Genomic DNA, 18,759 nt, shown 5'->3' on the forward strand with positions numbered 1-18,759 from the left:
CATCCTTCCTGTCTCACAAGCCTGCAACCTTCGTGCCATCCTTGACCCCACTCTCTCATTCACCCCACACATCCAATACATCACCAAACATGCTGTTCTCACCTCCACAACATCACCAAAATCCGCCCCTTTCCACTCCATCCAAACTGCTACCTTACTAGTTCAATCTCTCATACATTCATTCAATCGTATTTATTGAGCTCTTACTGTGTGCAGAGTGCTGTACTAAGCGCTTGGGAAGTACAAGTCGGCAACATATAGAGACGGTCCCTACCGAAGAATGGGCTCACAGCCTACATGGGGGAGACAGATAACAAAACAAGACATGTAGACAGGTGTCAAAACAGTCAGAATAAATGGAATTACAGCTATATGCACGTCATTAACCAAATAAATTGAGTAGTAAATATGTATAAGTAAATAAATAGAGTAATAAATCTGTACAAATATATACAAGTGTGGGGAGGGTACGGGGAAAGGGCAGATGGGGGATGGGGAGGAGGAGAGAAAAAGGGGGGGCTCAGTCTGGGAAGGCCTACTGGAGGAGGTGAGCTCTCAGTCGGGTTTTGAAAGGAGGACGTTAGTTTCGTGGATATGTGGAGGGAGGGCATTCCAGGCCAGCGGAAGAACGTGGGCCAGGGGCGATAGTGGGACAGGAGAGAACGAGGCACAGTGAGCAGGTTAACAGCAGAGGAGCGGAGGGTGCAGGCTGGGCTGTAGAAGGAGAGAAGGGAGGTGAGGTAGGAGGGGGAGAAGTGATGGAGAACCTTGAAGCCGAGAGTGAGCAGTTTTTGCTTGATTCTTAGGTTGACAGGCAACCACTGGAGATTTTTGAAGAGGGGAGTAACATACCCAGAGCCTTTCTGTACAAAGATAATCCAGGCAGCAGAGGAAAGTATAGACTGAAGCGGGGGGAGACAGGAGGATGGGAGATTAGAGAGGAGGCTGATGCAGTAATCCAATCGGGAAAGGATAAGAGATTGAACCAGCAAGGTAGCGGTTTGGATGGAGAGGAACGGGCAGATCTTGGCGATGTTGTGGAGGTGAGAACGGCAGGTTTTGATGATGGACTGGATGTGTGGGGTGAATGAGAGAGCGGGGTCGAGGATAACACCAAGGTTGCGGGTTTGTGAGTTGGGAAGAATGTTAGTGCTGTCTAAAGTGACAGGAAAGTCAGGGAGAGGACAGGGACGATAAGGAGCTCAGTCTTGGGCATATTGAGTTTTAGTTGGAGGGCAGACATCCAGATCGAGGTGTCCTGAAGGCAAGAGGAGAGCCAGCGCTTAGAACAGTGCTTTGCACTTAGTAAGTGCTTAACAAATGCCATTATTATTATTATATGAGCCTGGAGGGAGGGAAAGAGAGTATAGGCAGAGATGTAAATTTGGGTGTCATCAGCATAGAGATGATAGTTGAAGCTTTGAGAGCAAATGAGTTCACCAAGGGAGTGAGTGTAGACAGAGAACAGAAGGGGACGAAGAACTGACCCTTGAGGAACCCCTACAGTAAGGGGATGGGAGAGGGAGGAGGATCCCTCAAAGGAGACGGAGAATAAACTGACAGAATGATCAGAGAAGAACCAAGTGAGGAAGGAGCCAGTGAAGCCAAGGTTGGATAGCATGTTTAGGAGAAGGGGGTGATCCACAGTGTCGAAGGCAGCTGAGAGGTCGAGAAGTATTAGGATAGAGTAGGAGCCATTGGACCTGGCAAGAAGGAGGTCATTGGTGACCTTTGAAAGGGCAGTTTCAGTGGACTGTAGGGAGCAGAATCCAGATTAGAGGGGGTCTAGGAGAGAGTTGCGGTTGAGGAATTTGAGGCAGCAAGTGTAGGTGACTCCTTCTAGGAGTTTGGAAAGGAAGGGTAGGAGGGAGATAGGGTGATAACTAGAAGGGGCAATGGGGTCAAGGGAGGGTTTTTTTAGGATGGGGGACACGTGGGCATGTTTGAAGGCAGAGGGGAAGGAACCAGTGGAGAGTGAGTGGTTGCAAATGGAATTTAAGGAGGGGAGGAGGGAAGGGGCGAGAGATTTCATAAAATGAGAGGGAATGCGGTCTGAAACACAGGTGGATGGAATAGCACTTGAGAGGAGGGAGGAGATCTCATTTGAAGATACTGCTGAGAAGAATGGAGAGTAGTGGAGGAGGTTGAGAATGGGGGGTATGGAGAAGGGGGATGGGTGACTTTGGGGAGCTCAGACGTAATGTAGTTAATATTACTAATGAAGTAGGAGGCCAGATCTTTGTGGGTGAGGGATGGAGGAGGAGGAGGAACGGGGGCCTGAGAAGGGAGTTTAATGTACGGAACAGCTGACAGGGATGATGGACATGGGTGTCAATAAGGGAGGAGAAATAGTTTTTCCTGGCAGAGGAGAGGGCAGAATTAAGGAAGGAAAGGATACATTTAAAGTGAACAAGTTTCGCTTAATGTTTAAACTTGCCAGCAGCGTTCAGCAGTTCAAGCATAAGAGTGAAGGAGGCGGGCAGTGACAGTAATGCAAGGCTGTGGGTTAGTGGTGCGAGAGCGGTGAAAGGAGAGGGGAACAAGCGCATTGAGTTGAGTAAAGAGGATGGAGTTGAGAGCAGTAATCTGGTCATCAAGAGTGGCTAGAGAGGAGAGGGAGGCGAGGTGGGGTGTGATGCACTGAGAGAGACTGTGGGGGCGGTGGAATACCGCATCAGCCTCCTTTATGATCTCCCATCCCCGTCTCTCCCTCCTTCAGTCTATATACTTCAGTATACTTCACTCTGCTGCCCAGATTATCTTTGTACAGAGATGCTCTGGGCACATCACTCCACTCATCAAGAATCTCCAGTGGTTGCTTGTCAACCTTCGAATCATGCAAAAACTCCTCACTCTCGGCTTCAAGGCTCTCCATCACCTCGTCCCATTCTACTTCATCTCCCTTCTCTCCTTATACAGCCCAGCCCACCCAGTCCACTCCTCTGCTGCTAACCTCCTCACTGTGTCTCATTCTCACCTGTCCCTTCATCGAACCCTGGCCCACGTCCTTTCTCTGGCCTGGAATGCCCTCCCTCCACATATCCGCCAAACTAACTCTCTTCCTCCCTTCAAAAACCTACTGAGAGCTCACCTCCTCCAGGAGGCCTTCCCAGACTGAGCCCTCCCTTTTTTCTCTCCTCCTCTCCCCCTCCTCTCCCTATCGCCCCGTCTCCCTCCCTCTGTCCTACCCTCTTCTGCTCCCCACGGCACTTGTATATGTTTGTACATATTTATTACTCTATTTTATTTGTACATATTTACTATATTCATTTTATTTAATGATGTGTATACATCTATAATTCTATTTATTCTGATGGTATTGACACCTATCTACTTGTTTTGTTTTGTTGTCTGTCTCCCCCTTCTAGACTATGAGCCCGTTGTTGGGCTAGTACAGTGCTCTACACACAGTAAGCCCTTAATAATATGATTGAATGAATTAATGAATAGAACTATACCCAAAACCTTTCTCTGGGGCTGAAGGTTTGTTTTTTCCAATGAAGATATTAAATGATAGGTATTTCTTCTGAAAGTGAAACCTAATTTCGAATTGATCGATTAGAGAAGGCCATTTTTTTATCTGTTTCACAAAGAGAATGTGACACCCAAACAAATTAGTCACTGTAGGCTGTGCCCATACTTGAGAAATGGAAAGCAGGACCAATTTCTAGTACAATGAATAAGGGAAAATCATGGCCTAGAGGAAAGAGCATGAGCCTAGGAGTCACAGGACCTGTGTTCCTATCCTGACTCCACCATTTACCATCTCTGAGACTTTGGGCAAGTCAGTTAATTTCTCAGTGCTGTAGTTTCCTCATCTATAAAATGAGGATTCAATACCTGTTCCTACTCCTACTTAGACTGTGAGCCGCATTTGAGACCTCAATGTCTTGAAATTACTCTAGCACTTAATGCAGTGCTTGGCAGATAGTAAGGGCTTAACAAATAACACAATTATTGTTACTAGTGAAGGAACCAAAATACCAAACTTGTTATTGAGGAAAAGGAGTATTTATTAATCCAAATTATTCAGTTTGGTGGCCCATAATCATTAATTTCTCTACATCATCATTTATTATCAATTACAATTGAACTCATAAAAAACAGATGTTACACTCATTTGCTTTAACTATTAAACAACACATATAAACTCAAAAATTGAGCAATTGTTGACTGAATTTGTTTGATGTTAATAGATATTCAGACTAAGGAATCACTTTTTCCTCACCAGGAGGGAAGTTGCCTCAACTGTCCACTTCACAGTGCCCTTGAAACCCCCTCCTTTCTCCAACTTGGCCTTGTACTTTTGAATTTCTTGCAAACAACACAGAAAATATGATTCTCTGGTCCTCAGCTTTCAAGTGATTATGAATCTTTACTGCTGGGGGATTACAGGGCATTGTTGTCTAAATAAGAAACAATTTCCATCTTCCCTCTGGAGATGACACTAATTTAAATAATTCTTTGCATCTTGAGATCGTTTGCATTCTATATATCCCATGGGAAATGGGAGGAAACTAAAACCACAACATCATTTCAACGAGAACCACCTGAGTGAAGAAAAGCAGGATTTGCACAGTGATTAGCTGCATCCCCTTCCCTAGGGGGGAGGGTAGTAGGTTGGGGAGAGAAGCGGGGGTGTCCCACCTGACCTCTGGAAACAATTTCCATCTACCCTCTGGAGACGACACTCATTTAAAAGATTCTTCACATCTTGAGATCCTTTGCATTCTATGTATCCCATGGGAAATGGGAGCAAACAAAACCCCAGCAACATTTCAACTAGAACCATCTGAATGAAGAAAAGCAGCTTTTCCTCTACAGGTAGGTTGGACCACTGGGCTTATTTTCCACACTAAATCAACTCATTTAGTTCAGCAAAAAACTGTGATAACCAGAAAGTTATCCAAGTTTCCATTTTTGTTGTTCATTTAAGACTCATTCAAGATTGGGAAGCAGCGCGGCTCAGTGGAAAGAGCACGGGCTTTAGAGTCAGTGGTCATGGGTTCAAATCACGGCTCCACCAATTGTCAGCTGTGTAACATTGGGCAAGTCCCTTCACTTCTCTGGGCCTCTGTTACCACATCTGGAAAATGGAGATTAAGACTGTGAGCCCCCTGTGGAACTACCTGATCACATTGTAACCTCCCCAACGCTTAGAACAGTGCTTTGCACATAGTAAGCACTTAATAAATGCCATCATTATTATTATTATTAACCAATAGGATTCTTGTTGAATTTTTGAGTAATTTGTATCTTTGATAATCATAATAATGCTGGCCTGCCCTCTCCCTGACTTTCCCATCTCTGTTGACGGCACTACCATCCTTCCCGTCTCACAAGCCCGCAACCTTGGTGTCATCCTCGACTCCGCTCTCTCTCATTCACGCCTCACATCCAAGCTGTCACCAAAACCTGCCGGTCTCAGCTCCGCAACATTGCCAAGATCCGCCCTTTTCTCTCCATCCATACCGCTACCCTGCTCGTTCAAGCTCTCATCCTATCCCCTCTGGACTACTGCATCAGCCTTCTCTCTGATCTCCCATCCTCGTATCTCTCCCCACTTCAATCCATACTTCATACTGCTGACCGGATTGTCTTTGTCCAGAAACGCTCTGGGCATGTTACTCCCCTCCTCAAAAATCTCCAATGGCTACCAATCAATCTGCGCATCAGGCAGAAACTCCTCACCCTGGGCTTCAAGGCTCTCCATCACCTCGCCCCCTCCTATCTCACCTCCCTTTTCTCCTTCTACAGCCCAGCCCGCATCATCTGCTCCTCTGCTGCTAATCTCCTCACCGTACCTCGTTCTCGCCTGTCCCGCCATCGACTCCCGGCCCACGTCCTCCCCCGGGCCTGGAATGCCCTCTCTCTGCCCATCCGCCAAGATAGCTCTCTTCCTCCCTTGAAGGCCCTAATGAGAGCTCACCTCCTCCAGGAGACCTTCCCAGACTGAGCCCCTTCCTTCCTCTCCCCCTCATCCCACTCTCCATCCCCCCATCTTACCTTCTACCCTTCCCCACAGCACCTGTATATATGTATATATGTTTGTACATATTTATTACTCTATTTATTTATTTATTTATTTTACTTGTACATATCTATTCTATTTATTTTATTTTGTTAGTATGTTTGGTCTTGTTCTCTGTCTCCCCCTTTTAGACTGTGAGCCCACTGTTGGGTAGGGACTGTCTCTATATGTTGCCAACTTGTACTTCCCAAGAGCTTAGTACAGTGCTCTGCACACAGTAAGTGCTCAATAAATACGATTGATTGATTGATTGATTGGTATACGTTAAGCACTTACTATGAGTGCTTCTATGTGTTGGTATGTGTTCTAAGAGCTAGGGTAGTTACAAGGTGATTAGGTTGTCTCACATGGCGCTCACAATCTTAATCCCCATTTTACAGATGAGGTAAATGAGGCACAGAGAAATTAAGTGACTTGCCCAAAGTCACACAGTTGACAAGTGGCAGATTCGGGATTAGAACCCACGACCTCTGACTCCCAAGGCTGTACTCTTTCTGCTAAGCCATGCTGCTTCTCCAATGCTACAGAGAATGTGGATAGAGCCGAGGAGTCAGAAGGTGTTGGATTTTGATTCCAGCTCCGCCACTTGTCTGCCACTTGATTTCCCAAACTAAGGCACTAAAAAGTGAAGTGACTTGCCCTAGGTCAGGCAGCAGGCAAGTGACAGAGCTGGGATTGGAATCCAGGTCTTCTGACCCCTTGACCAGTGCTAATTGTGCTACTCCATGCTGCTGAATTTCAGTGATCTTAGAACTGACTGGGACATATCCAGGTGATTTACGTGTAGCTGGCAGTCCTCAGACTTACTAATCAATTGCTTCCTGAAACTTGCGTTTTAAGCCATAACAATTTGTCAGAAACCAATTGTTTTACTGGCATTTATTATAAACACTTACTGTGTGTCAAACACAGTTCTAGGCGGCTAAGGTAGATACAATTTAATGAGGTTAGATACAGTCCATGTCCCACATGTGGCTCATTTTATTTTATTTTATTTTATTTTATTTTATTTATTTGTCTACCTATTTATATCACTGTCTGTCTTCCGCTTTAGACTGTGAGCTCAGTGTAGGCAGGAATGTGTCTGTTGCTTTAATGTTCTCTCCCAAACGCTTAGTACAGTGCTTTGCACACTGTAAGCTCATTAAATGCAATTGAATGAATGAATGAATGTGTCACATTCTAAACAGGAGGGAAAGCGAGTATTTAATCCTGATTTTACAGTTGAGGAAATTGAGACACAAAGAAGTGAAGAGACTTTCTAAAGATCATACAGCAAGCAATTGGCAGAGCTGGGATTAGAACTCAGGTCCTCTGACTCCCAAACCTGCGCTGTTTCTACTAGACCATGCTGCTTTTCGATTTTCTTCTGGAACAATGTTCTGAATAGAAACTAGTTCCCGTATCAGAGTTGGAGAGTCTACTCTTTCCAAAATTCCCCATAATTGTGTACTCAATCAATGAGAGATAAATAATACAGTTGGATTAATGCCTTTATATCGAGTCAGAGAAGTTCCACAACAGGATAGCAGACTTTTACTTCTCCAAAATCACAATGGATGTATCCACTCCTGCTAGTGATCCCAACTGGCAGTAAAAAATTTCCTCAATCAATTAGTGGTATTAATTAACCGTTAATTAATTATCCCAACAATCCTCTGTTTCATCACTCCACCCCTCTTCCAACTTCCTCCTTTCCCCCTTTGTTTTCTCATTTGTCTATAATTCCTGTGCATCCCCTCAATCATTCAATCGGTATGTTTTTAATGACATTTGTTTAGTGCTTACCATGTGCCAGGCACTGAAGTAAGCCCTGTAGATATAAAATAATCAAATTTGGTACAGTTCTTGTCCCTCTTAGGGCTCACAGTCATAATCCCCATTTAATAGGGGAGAGAACTGAGGAACAGAGAAGGGACTTGCCTAAGATCATGGAGCTGACAAGTAGCAGAGCCAGGATTAAAGCCCAGGTCCTCTGACTCCCAGGTCTGTGCTCTTTTGAGTGTTTAGTGTATGCCTTATGTGCTAAGTGCTCAAGAATTCAAAAATAATTGTTCAGCCATATGCTCCCCAGAACCAGTGCCATAAAAATACTGGTATTTACTTTGTGCTCGCTATGAACCAGGACCACACATAGCTCACAGTCTAAGAGGGAAGGAGAACAGACAACTTATTGCCATTTTGCAAAGTAAGAAACTGAGTCCCAAACATGTATAAGGACTTGCCCAACCAAGATCACACATCAGGCAAGTGGCAGAACTGGGACTAGAACCCAAATCCTTTGACTTCTAGCCCTGTGATCCTTATACTAGACCACCCTGCCTCCAGTGCCTTAAAGTGAGTTAGTGCTGGATACTTAATGTCCTTGGAACCTGAGGTTCTTTGGAACCTACTTGGAAAAAGAAACTGTGAAACAAATTCACTAATTGTGGAAAAGCTAAATCCTGTTGATGTTAAAGATTTATAGATATTAGAGGAGAAACGGTGGCCTAGTGTGAAGAGCTCAGGACTGGGATTCAGAGGACCTGGGTTCCATTCCTGTTTCTTCCACTTCTCTGCATGGTGACTTTGAACAATTCATTTGACTTCTCTGTGTCTCAGTGACCTCATTTGTAAAATGAGGATTAAATATCTGTCTTTCCTCTTACATGTACTGTGAGTCCCATGGTGGGGCAGGGTCTGGGTCCAACCTGATTAAGTCGTATTTACCCCAGAGCTTAGAACAATGTTTGAAACTCAGAAAGTGTTTAAAAAATATCATCATGAAAAATCTCAAAATAAATGTTTAGATAGACCTTTCTGAACAGAATGATATTTCTTATGTGAACTAATTTTCATCAAGTCAGGTTCAGGTAATTAAAGGTTTAGATGGCAACAACTAATTTTGTAGGTCATTCCAGTCATTGGTTGAATTTTTGTCCAACCACTCTATAAATTTATCTAAACAATAATGCAAATTCCTTAAACCAAGGTAACTGGTTATTTATAGTCATCTAGATCATCAAGCTCTCCATTCTTGCAGAAAGGAATTTACTGCTTAGACTCCTGCATGGGCTTTCTCCTCCACATTCCTCTGAAGAAGGAGATGCAAATCAAAGACAGGGTCAGAGCATAACAATGTAAGCTGTCAATATGACCTGAATGAACTTGTCTTGACCTGATGAAACTGATTCTGCCCCAAGACAAGTGGAGAGTGGGTTGCTCCATTTAAGGAAGGATATGCATATGGATATGGGGAGGTTCTGTCACACCAAGCCTCCCAAACCCCTGGTTTCAATACAAAGATTGAGAAGCAGGGTTGTCTGATGGGAAAAGTATAGGCCTGGGAATCAGAGGACATGTGTTTTAATCTCGGCTCTGCCACATGTCTGCTGGGTGAACTTGGGTAATTCACTTAACTTCCTCACACCTCAGTTATCTCATATGTAAAATAGAGATTTACTGTGAGCCTCACGTGGGACAGGGCCTGTGTCCAAACTGATTACCTTGTGTCTACCCTAGTGCTTGACACACAGTCAGCATTTAACAAATACTACAGTTAAGTATTTTAAGGTTGACTTAGTGATTAATCAAGTTGTATAGTAACAATAATAAAAATAAAATAAATAATTATGGTATTTGTTTAGTGCTTACCATGTGTCAATACCTATACTAAATGTTGAGGTAGATACAAGTTAATCAGGTTGGACATACTCCCTTTCCTGCATGGGGCTCATAGTCTAAGTAGGAGGGAGAGCAGGTATTGAATTTCCATTTCACAGTCGAAACAGGCACAGCAAAATTAAATGACTTGCCCAAGGTAACACATCAGGCAATAGGTAGATGAGATTAGAATACAGGTCCTCTGACCCCCAGGCCCCTACTCTTTCTACAAGGCCATACTACTTCTCTAATATGTAATATACATACAATACAAAATATACATATAATGTAATAATAATAATGATGATGACATTAAGCGCTTACTATGTGCATCATCATCATCATCATCAATCGTATTTATTGCAAAGCACTGGTCTAAGCTCTGATGAGGTTACAAGGTGATCAGATGGTCCCATGGGGGGTTCACAGTCTTAATCCCCATTTTACAGATGAGGGAACTGAGGCCCAGAGAAGTTAAGTCTTTTAGACTGTGAGCCCACTGTTGGGTAGGGACTTTCTCTATATGTTGCCAACTTGTACTTCCCAAGGGCTTAGTACAGTGCTCTGCACACAGTAAGCGCTCAATAAATATGACTGATTGATTAAGTGACTTGCTCATAATCACACAGCTAACAATTGGTGGAGCCAGATTTGAAACCATGACCTCTGACTCCAAAGCCCATGCTCTTTCCACTGAGCCTCTGCTTCTCTACAAGTTAATATAGATAAGCATTAAAACATTCACCCTGGGGGGAAATGCAGAGATTTCATACAATATTAACATTTAATATTTTATGATAAGCACTTGAACAAGGCATCACTAAACACATGGGCGAGTACTACCTTACTCCAATGCAATTGTTAATTATTTGATAATAAAACTATCAAATAGTACATAGTAATATCTTAGCAAATATCATTAAAAAGCAACCATCGCCCTGCTCAGAAGACAGTTGCCTACTAAGACACCTGTTTTCTTTCTCAAGCAGCTGATGCAGATGGAATGCATGGCAGAGAGAAACCTGACCTATGTGACTGTGTTTGTTCTCTCGGGAATCTCAAACCATCCAGAATGGCATATTCCTCTCTTCCTGGTGTGTCTAATCATCTATTTTATTACAACAATAGGAAATCTTGGGATAATGACGATTACCTATATAGATTCCCAACTGAATGTTACGATGTATTTTTTCCTCCAGCATTTGGCTTTCATCAATCTAGTTAATTCCACCGCCATTGCCCCCAAAATGTTGGTGAACACCTTAGCAAAGAATAAAACCATTTCCTATTATGAATGTGCTTCACAGATAGGCTGCTTTTCAACTTTAATTATTGCAGAGATTTTCATGCTCACTACTATGGCCTCTGACCGATACATGGCTATCTGTAAGCCATTGCTTTATAGGGTGATCATCTCGAGGGGAGTTTGTACCTTAATGGTTATTCTTATATACACCTATAGCTTCATTGAAGGAGTGATTGTCTCAACTTATGTAGTTTCAGTGTCTTACTGTTCCTCAAATGTAATCAACCATTTCTATTGTAATCATTTCCCTCTGCTGGCACTTTCCTGCTCTGATACCCACATACCAGAGACAATCATTTTTACATTTTCTGGCAGTAATTTGATTTTCACCCTTACAGTTGGTCCGGTGTCGTATTTTTCTATCATCCTGGCCATTGTGAGGATCCGCTCATCGGAGGAGAGGTAGAAAGCCTTCTCCACTTGTACTTCTCACTTGATGGCTGTAACAGTTTTCTATGGGACTCTCTTTTTCAAGTACCTGAAGCCCCAAGGCAGTCACTCCTTGGATATAGATAAAATGGCTTCTGTGTTCTATACTCTCGTGATCCCCATGCTGAATCCCTTGACCTACAGCCTGAAGAACAAGGAAGTAAAAGATGCTCTGAAAAGACTCTTGACTAATTCCTATCAATCTTTCAAAATATGAATATAAGAACTGTTTAATAAAATCATAGTCAGTAATAAAAGGGTTCTCGTAATGTTTTATTGTTTTAGTATTCTAGTTTCATGGACCCTATGTGAAATGGGTGCTTCTGAACTCTGACACATTGAAATATGTTCTATTCTTCACTGTACTTCATAGTTTGGTGATTACACTCATCAGGTTTTTAGATAAATTGTTTTAAGAATGAGGTGAGATCTACACTCTACATTCTAATTTTGTTTCAGCCCAATATGATTTTCTTATAAACAGTTGATTTAATAATGATATCCATAACATTCCTATAAAATGGTACTGTAGTTTTTCAAAATTATTCCACATCATTTATTTGTGGGTAGCTGAAGTGTAGGAATTTTTCAAATCTCTATACAGTGACAATTTGGAAGGCCAAATGACCTGATTTAGATTATCACATTTTGGACACATAATCAGGAGAAATAATTCTTTGGAGAAGACACTAATGCTAGGAAAAGTCCAGGGAAAATGTGGAAGAGGCAGGCCGGCAGCTAGATGGATAGGGACCATAACAAAGATAACAGAAGAACCATTAGAAAGGTTAAAGATTATGGCAGAGGGCAGTATGTTCTGGAGAAAGTATATACATGGAGTCAGTGTGAATCAGAAATGACTCGACGGCACTTACTAATAATAAAACAATTACAATCTTCTCCAAGGCAAATGATTCCCATGTTTTGTGTATTTCTTTTTGGTTCCCCTTTCCCTATGATCCGTTCATCATTTTCACTTTTACTGATCTGCTCTGTCATATTTGTAGTTCTGTAAATGCAAGGTAGCTTAAAAGGTACAAAGTGGAGGTTTCATCATTATGGTATTTGTTAGTCAATCAGTTGTATTTACTGAATGCTAAGTGCATGCAGAACACTGTACTAAGTGTTTGGAAGAGTAAAATACAACAATATAACAAAGTCAGTAGACACACTCTTCACCCACCACGAGCTCACAATCTAGAAGGGGAAACAGACATTAACGTAAATAAATAACGTATATGGACATAAGTGCTGTAGGTCTATGGGTGGGATGAATAAAGGGAGCAAATCAGGTTGATGCAGAAGAGAGTGGGCGAAGAGAAAATGAGGGCTCAGCCAGGGAAAGCCTCTTGGCAGAGATATGCTTTGAAGATGGGGTAAGTAATTGTCAGATGTGACAAGGATATTCCAGGACAGAGGCATGACATGGGCCAGAGGTCAGCAGCGAGATAGACGAGTTCAAGGTTTGCATTAGAAGAGCAAAATGTGTGTGCTGGGATGTAGTAGGAGAGCAGCGAAGTGAGGAAGGAGGGGGCAAGGTGATTGAGTGCTTTAAAGCAGATGGTAAGGAGTTTCTGTGTGATATGGAGGTAGATCCTCTCCATCCCAACCGCTACCCTGCTCATTCAAGCTCTCATCCTATCCCGTCTGGACTACTGCATCAGCCTTCTCTCTGATCTCCCATCCTCGTGTCTCTCTCCACTTCAATCCATACTTCATGCTGCTGCCCGGATTATCTTTGTCCAGAAACGCTCTGGGCATATTACTCCCCTCCTCAAAAATCTCCAGTGGCTACCAATCAATCTGCGCATCAGGCAGAAACTCCTCACCCTGGGCTTCAAGGCTCTCCATCACCTCGCCCCCTCCTACCTCACCTCCCTTCTCTCCTTCTACAGCCCAGCCCGCACCCTCCGCTCCTCCACCGCTAATCTCCTCACCGTACCTTGCTCTCGCCTGTCCCGCCATCGACCCCCGGCCCACGTCATCCCCCGGGCCTGGAATGCCCTCCCTCTGCCCATCCGCCAAGCTAGCTCTCTTCCTCCCTTCAAGGTCCTGCTGAGAGCTCACCTCCTCCGGGAGGCCTTCCCAGACTGAACCCCTTTCTTCCTCTCCCCCTCGTCCCCCTCTCCATCCCCCATCTTACCTCTTTCCCTTCCCCTCAGCACCTGTATATATGTATATATGTTTGTACATATTTATTACTCTATTTATTTATTTATTTATTTTATTTGTACATATCTATTCTATTTATTTTATTCTGTTAGTATGTTTGGTTTTGTTCTCTGTCTCCCCCTTTTAGACTGTGAGCCCACTGTTGGGTAGGGACTGTCTCTATATGTTGCCAATTTGTACTTCCCAAGCGCCTAGTACAGTGCTCTGCACATAGTAAGCGCTCAATAAATACGATTGATGATGATGATAGATCGGAAGCCACTGGAGTTTCTTGAGAAGTGGGTAAATATTTTGTAAAAAAATGATTCATCACCATCAGTGATGAAATGTTCTAATCTAAGAACCACCAATGGCATCTTGCATGTTGGATAAACTCAGTAGGAAGCCTGAACAGAATAGATCTCTGTAATGTGTTTCTGATGCTCTCATTCTTCACAAAGGACACAATGTACCTGTTTGTCTTGGCAACTCCTCCAAGCTATGGAAATCATGGGTATGTCAGAGAATACTTCCCAAAGGCTCATGGAAAAAATAAATGTAGCCCCAGAGATAACTCTGAGTGGAAATTCTGGTTTCTTCACATCTAACATGTTAGAATCAGATTGATTTGAAGACTGTGAGCATCAAATGTTGTGATACGATTGATTGATTGATTGAAAGACTGTGGGGCATGATTCTGCTCAAATTTGGGGAAAAGAAATAGTATAGAAAGACCAAGGATGACTTCAGGATACTGAGAGGTGGGTGAGCAGGATTCAGCTGCCAGTCCTGAATGTCGGACAAGGAAACCTTGTCTCCTAGATCCACTCCTCTATGGAGAAAGGGGGAAAGGAAATAGATGGATGATGGAGGAGGGGGTTTCACCAAGGCACTGAGCCTGAAACGATCAAGGACAGAAAGAAGTGGGGAAGGTTAAGGTGATAGTCTTTTGGTGGAGGCGGTTGTAGACCAGCATTTTTGGGTCCACATGTGAATTGAAAGGCCCCAAACATAATTATTCAACTGAGGATTGAGGAAATATCAATTCTTTTTCCTCTCCTCTCCTATATGAGGCTATTCCATTCACACTTAGTTCTGCAAAGGGGACAAAGGAGAGGAGAATCGGGAGTGTATACTCAAAGTTTCTCCCGGACTATGAGGAAAGGCATTCTTTAGAAAGTTATATGTGGCTGTATGGATTTTCAGATCGATAGCATGTGCTCCCATTAGTATGAAACTTGCCTAGTGCAAAATTTGAAAATTCATTCATTCATTCAATAGTATTTATTGACTTCTTACTATGTGCAGAGCACTGTACTAAGCACTTGGGAAGTACAAGTTGGCAACACATAGAGATGGTCCCTACCCAACAGCGGGCTCACAGTCTAGAAGGGGGAGACAGACAACAAAACAAAACATATTAACAAAATAAAATAAATAGAATAAATATGTCCAAATAAAATAAATGGAGTAATAAATACGTGCAATATATATATATATATATAGAGAGAGAGAGACAGGTGTTGTGTGGAGGGGAAGAAGGCAAGGCAGGGTGGATGGGAAAGGGGAGGAGGAGAGTAAGGAGGGGGCTCCATCTGAGAAGGCCAGAAAATCGGATTTGTTTTAAGGATGAACAAATGTCTGGAAGATTTTATTGAAAAACGGGCCAAGGATGACGGTTTTATAAATGGTTGTGATCATTCCCATGATTTCTCTCTGGTATTTTTATTGTGGTAGTAGTTGTAATAATGATAGAATTTATTAACCAGTTAGTATGATTATGCATGAATATTAATGTTAATGTGTTACTGTTCAGATTCAATGAGGTTAGGAAACTTCATGTTCCGGCAATATATGTATTTTGGGAGTGTACTGAGAAAGTGTCTGGCCAAGACTATGTCCATATGGGCTAAGTGAAGTAGAGTTTTAAATTATATTATTGTCATTATCATTGTCACCAGCAGCAGTATAAGGATATCTTTAGCATTTACTGGCAGCGAACAAAGTGTTTGGGAAGATACAATAGGCCTTAAAGACATTTCCTGACCTGGAGAAGCTTACAAACCATGGGAGATGAGCAGAAACATATTTTCAAATTTACATTCAGCAAAAGAGTAAAGAACATTGAAATAAAATTAGAAAACAAAAGCCATTAAATACCTAATATGGATACATAATAATAGTCATGTTACTTAATTAGAATTGAGGTGGCATGCCCAGTTAGATGTTGAATTAGTTGGTAAAGTCTCCTAAGGAAGGTGACTTTTTGAGAGGGAGATACATGATTTAGTGGATTGGCAGGAGGAGGAGTATGACGAAGGGAAGGTTTGAACAACAGATGTGAGAGAGGAGTGAGCTAGGCATCGTTAGAAAATCACATAATAATAATAATAATGGTATTTGTTAAGCACTCACTATGTGCCGAGCCCTGTTATAAGCGCTGGGGTAGATACAACGTAGTCAGGTTGTCCCATGTGGGGCTCATAATCTTAATCCCCATTTTACAGATGAGGTAAATGAGGTACACAGCAGGCAAGTGGCAGAGCTGGGATTTGAACCCATATCCTCTGACTCAAAAGCCCAGGTTCTTTTCACTAAGGCACACTGCTTCTCATAGTCATCCTGTTTCTCATAGCCACAAAATGAAGTGTATTAGCTGCAGAGTAGCAGGAGAAGAATGGATAACTAAGAATGAAGCAACGGATGGAGAACCTTGAAGAAAAATGTTGTGGGTTTGCTTTCACTTAAGAAGAAATAGGTAGATATTGGATGCTTGGAAGGATGAGAATATCTTTCATATGTCACTCAGAAAAGGTGATATGTCAACTGTATGAAGGAAAAATTGGAGAGGCATAAGGGAGAGAAGCAACATTCAGGTGCAAAATCTATTGTGAAAGGAATAGAGTTGTGTGGGTTTTTTTAATTCTCATTTATCTAAATTGCCTAGTACTCAAACTCACCCAGATTACTCATGCTTCCATTTCTCTGTGCTTGTGGAGAATAAATAAGAAGGAATGTTTAAGCAAAGAAAGTTTAAAGTCAAGGTAAAATTTGCAAAACATCTTGAAATTTAGACAATATGGACTGGTTGCATTCAAGGGAATCCAGTCCATATTTTACTTTAAAACTGTCTAATGAATTGGGTCATTTTCATTTAAGGAAAATGAAGAAAATAGAAGTTTGACACATTGAACAAGTATACTGACTTCATAAATAAATGTCTGATAAATGTCTATGTAAGGCTAAATGATTTTACAAATGATAAAATGATCATTTCAGCTTAGTTCTTAATTTCAAAACTCTTTACAATTTACAGATTGAACATGATGGCAGTGAACATGCAGAATGACTTTACTATAATTGAGTTTGTTCTGATGGGATTCCCGGTTCCTGAGGAGTTACAGATCATCCTGTTCTTGCTGTTTCTAGCCATCTATCTTTTCACTTTGGTGGGGAACCTGGGCATAGAATGGACTGCTGGCTTCACAACCCCGTGTACTATTTCTTGAGTGTCTTATGTTTCCTGGATGCCTGCTACTCATCATTGGTCACCCCCAAGATGTTGGTGAATTTTTTTAGTGGGGAATAAATCCAACTCCTTTTCTGGCTGTACCACATAAATGCTTCTCTTCATGACTTTTGGAACCACTGAATGTTTTCTCCTGGCTGCCATGGCTTATGATCGCTATGTGGCCATTTCTAATCCTCTGCTCTACATGGTCGTTATGTCACCCAGAATCTAGGTGTTGCTCATCATTGACTCTTATATTGGTGACGTCCTGCTTGGCATCTTACATACAGCTGCCACCTTCAGTTTATCCTCCTGTGGCTCCAATGAAATTAGACATTTTTTCTGTGATATCCCCCCATTCTTATCCCTCTCCTGCTCTGATACACACATCAAGGAACTGTTCCTCTTCAATTTTGTGAGTGCTATTGAGGTGGTCACCATCCTGATTGTGCTCATCTCTTACGGCTACATCCTGGCTGCCATCCTGAGGATCTGCTCTGCTCAACGGAGACACAAGAATTTTTCATCCTGTGCCTCGCGCCTGGAGGGAGTATCCATATATCACAGTATGATAACAGCAGCATACGTCAGACCCAGTTGAAGCTACACTCTGGAGCATGGCATGGTGGTGTCTATTTTATACCGTTGTGATTCCCATGATAAATCCAGTCATTTACAGTCTAGGAACAAGGATGTGAAGGACGCTTTTAAAAAAGATATAGAGAAACATTTTTAGTGATGAAGCATATAAGGAATAATAGACTCCTCATAGGGCTATGACTCTAACACACAATGTGAATCAATCAATCAATCGTATTTATTGAGTGCTTACTGTGTGCAGAGCACTGTACTAAGCGCTTGGGAAGTACAAGTTGGCAACATATAAAGACAGTCCCTACCCAACAGTGGGCTCACAGTCTAGAAGTGAGGAGACTTGAGTTCTAATCTCAGTGCCACCACATCTGCTGTGTGACATTGGACAAGTCATTTAAATTCTCTGTGACTCAGTTTTCTCATTTGTATAATTAAAATTAAATACCTATTCTTTCACCTCTTTAGGCTTTGAACCCCATGTTGGACTTATCTCAACTGATTATGTTATGTCCGCCCCAGTGCTTAAAACAGAGTAAACATTTAACAAATGGCATAATATTCATTAATATTACAACTAACCACAACTCACATTAGTAAAAACAAATGTTTTAAAACTGATCTATGTTCTGGGTTTCAATGATAGGAACGGATTTAAATTCCTTTCAATTCACCCATAGTGAATTAACTAATCAGGAATGAATACTTCTTGTGAATAGGGAACTCGTCTACCAACCCTCTTATTTTCATTAATGCATTCATTTATTCATTCATTCATTCATTTATTGAGTGCTTACTAAGTGCAGAGCACTGTAATAAACACTTAGAAAAGTACAATACAACAATAAACAGAAACATTCCCTGCCCACAATGAGCTTACAATCTTGAGAGGTCAGACCGACATCAATACAGACATATAAATGTCAGATATGGAAATAAGTGCTGTGGGGCTGGGATGAGGGAAGCAACAAGGGGAGCAAGTCAGGGTTTTCAAGCACTTAATGATTCATATTGTACTCTCCCAGGCACTTAGTACAGTGTTCTGCATATGGAAAGTCTTCAATAAATATGATTGATTGATTATCTCAAAAGCAATAG

At 42.0% G+C, this 18,759-nt stretch overlaps 2 pseudogenes; both read left to right on the forward strand.

The window, feature by feature from the left end:
* The first annotated feature begins 10,671 nt into the window (after positions 1-10,671).
* Positions 10,672-11,625, forward strand: LOC119921718 (annotated as a pseudogene).
* Positions 11,626-17,028: 5,403 nt separating this feature from the next.
* Positions 17,029-17,768, forward strand: LOC119921698 (annotated as a pseudogene).
* Positions 17,769-18,759: the final 991 nt, after the last annotated feature.

The sequence above is a fragment of the Tachyglossus aculeatus genome (genome assembly GCF_015852505.1).
Source record: "Tachyglossus aculeatus isolate mTacAcu1 chromosome 12 unlocalized genomic scaffold, mTacAcu1.pri SUPER_6_unloc_4, whole genome shotgun sequence".
NCBI classification, from domain to species: Eukaryota; Metazoa; Chordata; class Mammalia; order Monotremata; family Tachyglossidae; genus Tachyglossus; species Tachyglossus aculeatus.